Genomic DNA, 14,082 nt, shown 5'->3' on the forward strand with positions numbered 1-14,082 from the left:
AGATATGGAAGATCCTTGCAGATCTGGGAATAAATGTTGTTTCCAAGCAAATAAATACATCCACCTTGCTTGCAACCAGGATCTGTTCAGGAACTTCCTGTGCTTTCTGGGGGCTTTAGACCAGGAGTAACCAATGCCTAGCTTCTGTTGGGATCCAAGCACCATCAGGCTCAACCAGCTCAGCCAACAGTCTTGGATGATGAGAGTTGGAGTCCAACAACATATTGAAGGCACCATGTTGGCTTTGGAGATGATGTGCTATAAGGATAAGGTATTTTATCTGCAGTACATCATTCAACCACCAGATGTACTTGTACACTCACAGAATACACTTTTAGGGCACAGCGACTGGGGAAAGAAGAGGACATGGATCCAATTTTCCTGCTCAAGTGAGAATCTCTGTGTAGGGAAAAACCCCCACCATGCACAGTTCTTGAGAAGAAGTGTGCAGAAAGTGTTGAGGCAACTACAGAGGTCATAAAGCCACTCACTGCATCAACCGTATGTTTGTGGCAGGATAAATTCTGATGCCATTTTTCTGAAGTTACGATGTGCAAGACGAAATCATCTCTGTGTTGAACAACATTATGTGTGAGATGGGACTCCTGTCCAATGTGGCAATGCACCACAAAGTGGTCATGGGGGGACTTCTTCCATGTAGGATTTTTGTCTGGACCTAAAGCAGGAGCAGGCCGATTTTAGGCTTGTTGGATCTCTTTTGTATTCCGCTAGAACCCCAAGATCTACTAACCAGAGCCATGTGCAAAGTACATATAAGTAGAATTAAAGAACAGGGGGCCTCTCAAAACATTCTGAGCCTAGGACTTTGTTTTCACCAGCAGTGCTAGTGGGTTATTATTTATTTTTTTCAACAGCTGAATTTAAGTGGGAAACCAGTGTCTGACTGGAATATCTTCTGAGAGCCACTTATAGATGTCACCTTGGGCTCCATGATGGAAGAAAGGTGGAGTATTCGTGTAAGAAGATGTATTTATTATTCGCTGTATGGATAGTGACTGGTCTTGAGAATTCTTTGACATCTTACTGACACAAGACTAGGGCTTTTTTTCAGCCAGAACTTATTGGAACTCCATTCTAGCACCTCTCAGATGGGCACCATTGCCATTATAAGAGAACAAGGGAAATGTTCATGGTGAGTTCCAGCACATTATTTTTTTTATAGAAAAATAGCACTGCATAAGACACATATTGGATCCTTGGAAAGATGGGTTGAGCCAGGAGGTTGTAAGTTACCTCAGAGTTGTGTCTATGAATTGGCTATCAATAAAATCCTAGCTGTTTCCTCTGGCTTTCCATTGTATTGTTTCTATTACATAAAGGATATGATTCCAGCTCTTCTGAATTCCAGGAGGCACACATTGTCTTGACTCATCATGCATGTTCTTTGTAACCATAGCAAGGGTAACACCTCTAGGAGCCTCCTTTTTCAGAGTCATGGTGAACACGTCTCCAAAAAGGTATATATCTTAATTAGGCAACAGATATATATATATATATATATATATATATATATATATATATATATATATATATATATTGCCTAATTAAAAAAAGGCATTTAACTTAATTAGGCAGTAGATAGTTAGACATGGGTTAACTTGGCTGGTGGAAATATTTATATCCAGACCCAAGGCAGCTTAACAACCATCCTAAGAAACAGTGAACAACACACACCAATCAAACCAGCAGCTGAAGTAACTATGGACAGGGGAGAAATTCACTTAAGTTTGCATTTAAATACTTCCCTCCCCCATTCACACTTCCTGAAACAATACCTGCAATGCACTTCCTTCAGTGTTGCAGCTCTGACTATTGCAATGCCGTTCTCCAATTAAATGACATGTACAAAAAAAAAGTTACCGTATTTTTCACCTCTATAAGACACACCAGACCACAAGACGCACCTAGTTTTTGGAGGAGGAAAACAAGAAAAAAATATTCTGAATCTCAGAAGCCAGAACAGCAAGAGGGATTGCTGCGCAACGAAAGCAGCAATCCCTCCTGCTGTTCTGGCTTCTGGGATAGCTGTGCAGCCTGCATTCGCTCCATAACACACACACATTTCCCCTTACTTTTTAGGAGGGAAAAAATGAGTCTTATACAGCAAAAAAATACAGTATATTAGGGGAAAGAATGTACCGTATATCAATGCATGTAGTAAAACTAACGCACCAAAAATGCATCATATTTAGGGAAATACGGCAATGTGTATGTTACCCTCTGGTTTCTTATTCTTCATTCTTGTTGAAGTACTTAAATACTTTCTGATATTTAGGATTGTAATTTGGTGTGCTGGTATGCTCTTGTTATTTCATTCTGCAACTCCGTATTGCCTTTCCTTTTTCTTTGTCACCTCCTTGTTTTTCCCCTGTCTATGTGTTTTTGTATGTAATGAAAATTCAATAAAAAGCTTTTTCTAAACCAAACAAACAATATGTATATTGAGAGAAAATGCATATCTGAGGAAATCTGCACTAAAAATTGAACGAATTTTCAAGAGCACATTAAAAAAACCCCCAAATAATTCCCAAACTAACGTCTGTAATGTGGTGAACTCTAAAGCTGCTAGAATGAGAAACGCAGAAACCAAAATGGACAGATTTGTCTATCTCTTGTAAAAGCAGACATAAGTGATATTAAATTATCCAAGAACACCCTTACTGAAAAGTATATCTGAAGAGTGTTGATGTTGGTTTTAGTTGATGCCTAAATTAACAAAGAGAAGGAGCTATCTGGATCTCCTGTAATATGCCCAGCCTGGGTGTCACCAACAAGGCTGATGTCACTGATCAAGCTGGGTGCCACTAACCAGGAAGACATGGGAGAAAATGCTGGGGTGCCCTTGGGGGTGGCCCTGGGAAGATCAGCTCTTTTCCGCTCCATCCCAGTGGTTCCCAAACCTTTTCCAGCCACCGCCCCTTAGTTCCACAAACTCTTCCCCAGTGCCCCTACCCTATACAAAGCATGATTCATTATTCGGTTTGCACGACCCACTAAAGAAGATAACACAGCAAAATTCAAAACAGTAACAATTAATTGCACATTTATTCCAAATCCAATTTAAACTGTTTAGATTAATTAATTCAGCATAATGGATGGATTTGATCCAGTGATAACAGCTTTTCAAAGTCTAATAGTCAGCGTCCCCCTTGCCTCTTAGCAGTGGCATAGCGTGGGTTGCCGGTGACCAGGGCTGCTCAGAGGGGTGTGGGGGAGGCAGGGAAATGGACAGACCACTCAACTGCCTAAAGGCATCTCTGTCACCCAGGAGATCTCAGCTGCAGAGATAAGAAAAGAAGAGTCATTCTGTTGTCCGGAGAGGTTGCTTCCTGGTTTGTGTGGAGAAGCCGTTTTCTTTTCTCCCCCTCCCCCAATTTTTTAAATTATATTTTTCAAATTTATAACAAACATAAACAAAAAACATCAAGCAAACAAACAAACAAACAAACATATATCCTAACTATAAAAATTCCACTTTTGTTATCATTGTTGGGTGACTTCCTCGAGTCCCCCTGGCTGAGTTTCCATATAAATCATTGTAGCAGTTTTCCAAAACTAATTTCACATAAAATTTACTTGATCCATTAACCTCTTTCTTTCTTATCATTTTAACTTTTATCGATAGTATTCTACAACATCACATATTTAAATCCTAGGCCAATCTGATACTCACAAGTAATTCTATTTAATTTATCTTAACATATTTAACTAAATAATCTTTGAATTTCTTCCAGTCCTCTTGATACTTTTCCTCCTTCTAGTCACGGACTCTTCCGGTCAGGTTGGCTAGCTCTGAAAAATCCATCATCTTCATCTGCCATTCCTCCACTGTTGGTACTTCTTGTGATTTCCAGTTTTTGGCCAGCAAAATTCTAGCAGCAGTTGTGGCATACAAAAACAATCTGACATCTTTCTTGGGCAATTCCAAACCTATTATTCCAAGTAGAAAGGCTTCTGGTTGCTTAATAAATGTATATTTCAACATTTGGAGAAGCCGTTTTCAGTGGAGCCCAGCAACGGAAGCGTACAGCTGTTCTGAGGCAGCCCCAGGTGTTGAAATTTTTTGCCCCTAACAATTTTCCACCTGGGGCAATTGCCCCCTGTGCCCCCAAGCTACATCACTGCCTCTTAGCACCTTCCCAGGTGCTGCCCACTCTGGGAAACACACGGCTCTGTCCTGAGTTATGCTTCCAGGTCATGCTCTCCTGTGATGGGATGCTGGCGAGTGAAGGGAACACATGCAAAAGTACAGGCTTGTAACATGATAACACAACTGAGTAAGAAAGTATGATTGGGATTGCTATTATTTTCCACTTACGAATCACTTCCACCGAAGTACCTCAAATATACATAAGGCAAACAAGGCTGTGCTTTTCCCCACAACACCATCTTTATGAGCAGTAAACAAATGAGTAGACTCGGAAGGAGCGTGTTGTCTGGATAATGAGCCCGACTTTGTAGCCCAGGAGATGAGCCACACAAGTGATCCCTTGTGTGCTCGTCTCCTGACTGGAGGTCTTTTGTCTTTATCTCGGAACAGAACAGCTGGGTTACTTGAGCCAAAGCAATGCCTCTTTTAAACCCAAGAGCCAGGCCGGCTTTGAAATATTTCCCTGGTAATGGGGGCTGCCAGGCCGTGAGCTGCCTCTTGGGCAATTTGCTCGTACAGAGTTTCATCTGTTGCTTAATGAGCCCTGGAAGGGTCAAAGCACTTGAGTTCTGCGGTCGGAAAAAAAAGGCCCCCAAGAACTGATGATAGCTGAGTATCTTAAAATGGAAAGTCAGGAGGAAGGGATGGGAGAGGGCATGCAGAATGAGCAGTAAATCATGGTGAGCTGTTGACACATTGCAAAAAAAAAAAAAAGAGGAAAATGTTGCAGGAGGGATGGAGGAAGACTGGCCTGGTATGATGTGCCTGTGACAGTTAAAGAGATTTGACAAACTGAGAACCACGCTGGTTGTAGTGGTTAGAGCGCCAGGCTGTTAAGACCTGGGAGAGATCAAGGTTCAAATCCCTTCTCAGCCATGAAGCTCACTAGGCCTAGTCACTACCTCTCTCAGACTAACCTGCCTCAGAGGGTTGTCGTTGTGGGGATTAAATAGGATCTGGGAGAAACCAGGGGTTCAAATCCCCATTCAGCCACGGGGCTCACTGAGTGACCTTGGGTCAGTTGCTGCTTACCTCACAGGGTTGTTGTGGACATTAGATGAGGAGGGAGAGAACCGCATATGCCACGTTGAGCTCCTTGGAGGAAAAGGTGGGATATAAATATAATAAATAAAATGTGTGGGGAGGAGGAAGGAGAATTTTAAGGTTTAAAACAGGCACCCCCAACCTGCGGCCCTCCAGATGTTTTGGCCTACAACTCCCATGATCCCTAGCTAACAGGACCAGTGATCAGGCATGATGGGAATTGTAGTCCAAAACATCTGGAGGGCCAAAGGTTGGGGGTGCCTGGTTTAAAACGTTTCCTCACACCTCTTCATTGTTCCTCTCAATCCCAGCATTACTCACACTCATTCTTTCCTCTCTCCACCGCTGCTTTGACAGTGATGCTCCCTGGTTGTCCTCCGTCCTTGAGTGATCCCAGCCCAATCAGAGATCCAGTGATAAGAAGGATGCCAGAGTGCCGCCTTGCCAATTAGACTTGTCTGTGTGACAACATGCGACAGCGATTCGGCGTGAGGACAAAAAGTGCTGAGTTGCAAATTACATTAATGTCCTCACAACAACCCTGTGAGGTAGGGCTATACTGAGGGTGTTGAAATTTTGTGCCCCTAGCAATTTTGTGCCTGGGGCAACTCCCCCGGTGCCCCCACCACCACGCTACACCACCGCTGTGAGAATAGGGTGCTGACCCAGATGGTAGAGGCAGATTTAGGAGAGCGCAACCAATTTGGTCACACTGAATGCAGAGCCTTGGGAGCACCGCAGGAGACGCCACAACTACGATTTAGAATGGAGCACGAGAGGCGGAGGGGCACCAAATTTTGGCGTCGCACAGGGCAACGTTGACATTTGAGACCCCAAGGTCCACCCCAGTAGATGGGTCATTGGACTGATCCAGCATGCTCTTCTAATGTTCTGACATTCCATGGAAAGAATCTGACCAGCTGTGTCATTAAATCTTCCTTTAGTACCAGTGGTAAGGTAGTTTCCCTCACTGTACCTGAAAGCAGAGGGATGCGGGTGGCACTGTGGTCTAAACCAGTGTTTCCCAACCTTGTGCCTCCAGCTGTTTTTGAACTACAATTCCCATCATCCCTGACCACTGGTCTTGCTAGCTAGGGATGATGGGAGTTGTAGGCCAAAAACATCTGGAGGCACAAGGTTGGGAAACACTGGTCTAAACCACAGAGCCTAGGATTTGCCGATCAGAAGGTCGGCAGTTCGAATCCCCACAACGGGTTGAGCTCCCGTTCCTCGGTCCCTGCTCCTGCCAACCTAGCAGTTCGGAAGCACATCAAAGTGCAAGTAGATAAATAGGTATCGCTCCAGTAGGAAGGTAAACGCCGTTTCCGTGCGCTGCTCTGGTTCGCCAGAAGCAGCTTAGTCATGCTGGCCACATGACCTGGAAGCTGTACGCCGGCTCCTTCGGCCAGAAAAGTGAGATGAGTGCCGCAACCCCAGAGTCAGTCCCGACTGGACCTAATGGTCAGGGGTCCCTTTACCTTTTACCTGAAAGCAGCAGGCAAAGCTTAGGAGGGATGGTGGGGAAACTTCTGCCAATCCAGGTAGGTGTCACCTGAAGCAGCTGCCTCAGCCTACCTAATAGTTGGACTGTTGGACCGGGAGAGAAGGTGTCCTCTCATTCCCTTCTGCATAGAGTTATGTTTGCGGCTTGAGAAGTGCAAATTATTAAATGCAAAGAAAATTGAATTGTTCTCCCCCCCCACGAGTTTCCCCCTCCCTTACAGGGCTCTCGACAGTTCCATGAAGCCTCCCCTCCCCGCCATCGTCTTCACCCCGCCTTGACGCACGTACGAAACTTCTTTCCCTTCCGCCCAGATGCACACCTGCAGGAAAACTTCCTGGCTTGCTCTCCTTCGGAGCTGTCATGGAGTCAAATAGTTTATGAGTCACTCGATGACAGATGAATTAACTGTGGAGAATGCGAATGACTTAATATATTCTGTGCTTTAAAATTACTTTTATACATGAGGTGTCACCGTTTAATTTATAACTCAATCTGCACGGTTTATGTTAGGAGCCGCAAGCTTCCTTAAGTTCCTGCTATCTTAGGTGGAACCCAACTCGTTTTCCTTAAAAGACAGACAGACAGACAGACAGACAGAGAGAGAGAGAGAGAGAGAGAGAGAGAACATTGTTAAAATGTAAAAAAAAAAACAAAAAACATTTTGTGTTTAACAGCTCTGCAGATCTGGGCAGAGAAAAACTATGAAGTCTAGTCAGAATCAAACAACAATGCTCTTGTTAAAAGATGGGATAACAGGCAAATTAAAAGATTGGATAATGGGTCTGTTTCCCCCCTGCAGGGTAAACAACAGCTACAGAAGGCTGATCCAGATTGGGAAAATTGAGAGAGAGAGTTAAAATCCTCTCCTGCAAGCCATGTCTCCAATCTGAATCAGCCCTGCTACACAGGGATCTATCCTGTCAACGGATCTCCTGCTTCACATCTGATTTCATCCTGAGTTTGTTCACCAACCTGGGACTGATTTTTTGCAGAAATGCATGTATGTTTTCTTATTTTCCATCCAAGCCTGTACATGTCTACTGAAAAGGGAGCCTCTCTGAGTTCAGTGGGGCTCACTCCCATTTACGTGGGTGTAGAATTGCAGACTAAATGGGGATTTCACACACTGGGTATAATACAGCAGAGGAGAGAGAGAGAGAGAGAGAGAGAGAGAGAGAGAGAGAGAGAGAGAGTCACTACCTTAGTAATCTTTACAACAAACATGTAAGGTGGATCAGTATTGCAGTTGGGGGCTGAGGTTGAGAAATGATTCCCATGTTAAAAGAAGCATCTGCTTGCTAAAGCCTCTTCCCCAGCCAGGGCACCTGCCCCTCCATCATGCCTTTCCAGTGACATGGGTTGTTACCAAAATGTGCATCCCCTAGCTTGGAAATACAAATATCAGTATTTGCAATGCCTGCCGCAAATGTAAAGCTAGGTGGTACCAAACACAGGTGGTGGCATTCAATGCTAGTTTTATTCAGAGTAGACCCACTGAAGTTAATGGGCACGAGCAGCTTTGGTTCATTCGCTCATATGCCTTATTTGTGGTCAAGGACAGTCATTAACTCTTTCATTTGTATAGGTGTAAATTCTTAGAATGTACTGTATTTTTCGCTCTATAAGATGCACCAGACCATAAGACGCACATAGTTTTTGGAGGAGGAAAACAAGAAAAAATATATATTCTGAATCTCAGAAGCCAGAACAACAAAAGGGATCGCTGCGCAGTGAAAGCAGTGATCCCTCTTGCTGTTCTGGCTTCTGGATAGCTGCGCAGCCTGCATTCGCTCCATAAGACGCACACACATTCCCCCTTACTTTTTAGGAGGGAAAAAGTGAGTCTTATAGAGCAAAAAATACGGTGTTTTGTAAAGCCAACCACTTAGTTATATCTGACTGTACTTTATTGTATTTGATTCCTTTGCTGTGGTTTCTGGCCGACACAAATAAAGATTTTTTTAAAGTCTAATTTTAATGGGTCTACTTCAAGTAGGAGTAGCATCGAACGCAACCCATCTGATTAAAGGCGCATTTTCTTGGGCTGTAGGAACTCCCAACACAAGCTCTATTGGCATGAACGAAAACTTTATTCACCACTGGAATTCTTTAACAGTAAAGGATTGGCATTGCAAACTGCCATTTGCTGATGGATCTAAGAAAAACAGCTTTCAGAATCTTTTCCAAATATACAGTTTCATTAATAGCTGCCACAAAGCTTCCTGTTTTTCTGGTTTTTTAATTTCGCTCCGAAGGGAGGACTGATGACAATAGGAAACCAGTGAGCCTCGGCTATGGGAAGCTTAAAACACCTGCAAGTGTCTCTTTGAGCAGGAGGTGATACAAGAAAATAAACCAGCAAATCCTCAGGAAATCAAGTATCTGACAGTGAATTAGCTGGCTGAGACCCTGCTTTGGTTCAGGGGGAGTTCAGGCATTCTTTGCTCATCAAAGAGTAGGAACTGGCTCTCTTTTTGCACATTCCAGTTGGTTGCAGATGGAAAGGCATTTAAAGCATAAACTAAAATCTCGGTTACACCTTCGTTTTTCTTTGTCAGTATCCAGCTTTGTACACCTGACATTAAAAAGGTAAAGGTAAAGGTACCCCTGCCCGTACGGGCCAGTCTTGACAGACTCTAGGGTTGTGCGCTCATCTCACTCTAGAGGCCGGGAACCAGCGCTGTCCGCAGAGACTTCCGGGTCACGTGGCCAGCGTGACGAAGCTGCTCTGGCGAACCGGCACCAGAGCGGCACACGGAACGCCGTTTACCTTCCCGCTATAAAGCGGTACCTATTTATCTACTTGCACTTAAGGGTGCTTTTGAACTGCTAGGTGGGCAGGAGCTGGGACCGAACGACAGGAGCTCACCCCACTGCGGGGATTCGAACCACTGACCATGCGATCGGCAAGTCCTAGGTGCTGAGGTTTTACCAACAGCGCCACCCGTGTCCACACCTGACATTAACAGAGTCCTATTCTAGTAACCGGCTCCCTGAAATTTGTACATAAAAATCCTTCGGTTGGCGTTTCGTTTGGATCCCCTTTAATGCCTGACCCAACAACAAAGTTGGGTCAAAGTTGTTACTGTTTTTATACTCAATTTTATTAAATGTTTTCAACATATAATACAATAAAAGCCAAACAAAGCTAATATCTAAAGAGAACAGAATAGTAAGAAAAGGAGAAAGAGGAAGAAAAAAGAAACACATCCATACAAGCACTAAGCAACAACAAAATTAATAATAATAATAATAATAATAATAATAATAATAATAATAATAATTTATTTATATCCCGCCATCTAGCTGAGTTTCCCCAGCCACTCTGGGTTAAAGCTTTGATCCAACAATTGTATGATATTGAGAGAAAAAAATTTATTTTATTTCCCCCCATGATCTGTGGCATTCTGTCCTGTTATGGCACTTCACTTTCCTATCTTGTTTCTGTTTAAAATCTACAAGTTTCTAAAGCATTCATACTTCCAAGATTTAATGTTTTACTAATAGCCAGACTTCAGGAAAATCACATTTCCAAATAGACTGCGCCCATGTAAGGTGGGAGTCCCTGAAACCCAGACACGTGAACTTTTATACTTTGACTTGAGTTGTCATGTAATTTACCCTCTTCTGACTAGTTTGCCACGGCATCCAGAAGATTTGTAATGCCCTATTTATTAGGCAAAGTCCCATAAATCACCGAACAGGTGGCCAACTTTTTCTTAAGCGTCGTTTACGTAAGAGTTCAATTGATTGGTTGCAATACTTACACTGGAGAAACGGTACCTTGTCTGTATCGTTGTTTGTGCTCTGGGTTTTAACCCAAACTTGGATTTATGACCATAAGAATAAACCAGAGATTACAACAATCATGAGTGAGAGTCAGAGCACTTTCCACATCGGGTCAAATGTTAAAGTTTCGCAAATGGGTGAAATGTGTTCCAAGCAATTGGAACACCTCTGGCTGCCTCTGTGCTATTCTGAACGCGAACCATTGACTCTAAATGATTCTATTGGGTGCTTATGCAGCACCATGTGCATTCTGGCCAGACCAAATTAATTTAACTGCTTTGGCTGATTCTGCATTCCAAAGCTTAAAAGCAATCAGTTTAAGAGAGGAGTCAGGCTGTGTCAAAATCAGAAAGCACAGCAATTGCAAGTTGGGGCACTAGGGCTTAACTTCTGTGCTATGTAATAAATCAGGCATAGGCAAACTCAGCCCTCCAGATGTTTTGGGACTACAACTCCCATCATCCCTGACCACTGGTCCTGTTAGCTAGGGATGATGGGAGTTGTAGTCCCAAAACATCTGGAGGGCCGAGTTTGCCTATGCCTGTAATAAATAAACACTTTTTACAGTATCATTGTTTACGCTCCCGTGCAGCAGCAGGGATGCAGAAACTTGGGCCCTCCAGAAGTTCCAGGACTTCTGCTCCCATCAGTCCCAGCCAGCATGGCCAGTGATCAAGGACAGCTCAGTTGGTAGAGCATGAGACTCTTAATCTCCGGGTCGTGGGTTCAAGTCTCACATTGGGCAAAAAGATTTGTGCATTGCAGGGGGTTAGAGTAGATGACCCTCATGGTCCCTTCCAACTCTATAATTAGAACAGCCTCTGGTGGGCCAGAGATGTTCCCCACCCTAGCAGGAGCTGCTTCAGGCATTAGGTCTTGAGAGGGAAGCCCTAGCACCCTGAATTGGACTTGAAAGCAAATGGGTAGCTCTTTCAGAATTGGTTTATGTGATCCCATCTGGCTACACCATAATGGGTTATGCTCTAGCTCCGCTGTCAGAGGCATTACACCTCTGAATTCAGACTCTCAGGTGTGGAAGATGCTCTTGTGGTCAGGTTCCACTCACTGACTTCCTATCGGCATCTGGTTGGCCACTGTGAGAGCAGAACACTGGGCTAGGTGGGTCTTTCACCTGATCCAGCTGAAGGCTCTTCTTATGCTCTTGTGAACTAGTGACTATTCTGACAGCGACATTGTGTGCCGATCAAAGCTTCCAAGTCATCTTGAAGGGCAACGGCACGCCATGCCTTACATTCTTGAGGTAACCAGAGCATAGGAGACCCGCTTACATTAAGAACAGCAGCAAAGGGTGTTGGCTGAGTCCGATGTTTGTGAGATGAACGGGCTTGGTCTTCACCTCCTGGACTAATATCAGATCTCAGGGGTTGTAGCCAACTAACTTTGACTTAGAGTCGACCCATGCAAATGAATGGACGTAAGTTTGCTGTGTCTATTCATAGCAATGTGTCTGCTCTGGGTAGTACTGGAAATTGAGACAACCCCTAGGCTTATTCCTGAGCAGTGGAGGTTGGTCCATTAGGGCTAAGGGGCACTGCCCCACCAATCCCAGCCTGCCCTCACCCAGTCCCCCCTCCTCCTCTTCCTCCTTAGTCTTGTGGTTGCCCTTGTAGAACCCAGCAGGGAGGATCATGGGGCAAAACTAGAATTTGTTGGCTTTGTCTGGTCATTGGCTCTGGCGCCCCCTACTGTGGGTCTCCCTTCCTCCCATCCTACCCATCCCCAATGGGCCACCACTGGTGTAGCTGTGCCTTTTGAAGCTACCAGCTGCTTGCAGCCAAGAGATATTCTTGCACTTAGCTTGCATTCTGCACATCCTCCACTGGAGGCTAGGTGTCACTCTACAGTGAACTTTCTCTTGCTCTGCCTGCATGGATCCATGTTGCTCTTCTCCTCTGCAGAAACTCTTGAATGCCTTGGCTGAGGCCTTTAATCCACTCCCTCCCTGTGTGCTTCCAGTTCCGTGAGATTCTCTTTGCACTTATGACAGCGGCTGTCACCCTGCTGGCTTGCGGCTCCCCACCAATTTATGCACAAATAGGACTAAGAAGAAGGAAAGCCTTTGTCTGGCAGATGCTCCTTTCTAAATCCAACCACAAATGATTATTTCTCTACACCTATCAATGACTAACTCTTTTGTAACCAGGATGGGAAAGTGTCTTACCTAACTGACGTTTAATGGGCTAAGTATTTCTGCGGTATTAAATCACCGGGGAATAATTGCTTTATTTAGATTTAAATGAAGGACACTTTGTGGGCTGAGGAGATCTATGAGAAGGTGTATTCATTTCCTTGGGTTCCCATGAGTAATGCACATTAATCAATGACTAATCGGTTTGTGCATCTGTGCACTGAGACATGTACAAGGATGAACAGAAAACCATGTCCATTTCTATGACTCTCTATTTTCCCTTGAGCACCTGGGAAAGTTCTAATCATGTCTTTGTCACAGACCATTCCATTTTTCTAAAGGGAAATGCAGATTTCCGAAGGACAGCTGTGCTTCAGTTTGTGTGTTTGCGTTGAGAAGGTGAAGCTAGGTAGGTTCACATTAAGATACAAACCGGATGAACTTTTCTCCTACCCCCAATGTGGGGCCCGTCTGCTGCAGCTGCTCCTTGGGTTACCTGAAAACCAGCCAGCTGTGAGTCCTGCAAGATGTGGTCCTTGACCTCGGTCTGGATCATTTCCATCAGGCTTAGGATGGGGGAGACCTGCCTGACTCCAGCTACAGATGCTGCTCACCGTACCTAGAAACCATCAAACTGGAGTCTTAAGAACCTCCTCATTTCCAGTTTCTGATGCTGAATTGGCCATTGAAAAGATCCCTGCTAGATTTCTTTTTTTTAAATAGGGCTTTCTATTCCATGGTGGTCTTTGCCTGAAAACAATATACCCATTTTTGGTTTCTCTGCATGCATCTGTGACCGCTTGGAAAGTGGCAGTTTGTTGCTTTTCAACTTGTGAATTCCAGAAAAGAGATCACGGTTTTTTTATTTTTCTGTCGAGGTATTTTTCCATAGAGAATGACAGGCATGTGAAAGAAGTCTCTGTGACCGTTACAGTCACCACCTTGAACCATCATCATGTTGTTGTCATCTTGTGTGACTCCTAAATCCGCAGTAATCTAGCTAACTTGTTTGTATAAAATGTTATTTTGTCCGGAGCAACAGTAATTAAAAACATTTAAAAAAATTAAAAACAAAAAGTGAAGAAGAAGACAACGAAGAGTGCTAGATCAGCCCATCTAATAATAATAATAATAATATTTATACCCCGCCCATCTGGCTGGGCCTCCCCAGCCACTCTGGGTGGCTTCCATAAAAACCAAAAATACAGTAAAATATCACACGTTAAAAACTTCCCTGAACAGGGCTGCCTTAAGATGTCTTCTGAATGTCAGGTAGTTGTTTATTGCTTTGACATCCGCTGGAAGGGCGTTCCACAGGGTGGGCGCCACTACCGAGAAGGCCCTCTGCCTGGTTCCCTGTAGCTTTGCTTCTCGCAATGAGGGAACCGCCAGAAGGCCCTCGGTGCTGGACCTCAGCGTCCGGGC

The sequence above is a fragment of the Podarcis melisellensis genome (genome assembly GCF_964234715.1).
Source record: "Podarcis melisellensis genome assembly, chromosome: 15".
NCBI classification, from domain to species: Eukaryota; Metazoa; Chordata; class Lepidosauria; order Squamata; family Lacertidae; genus Podarcis; species Podarcis melisellensis.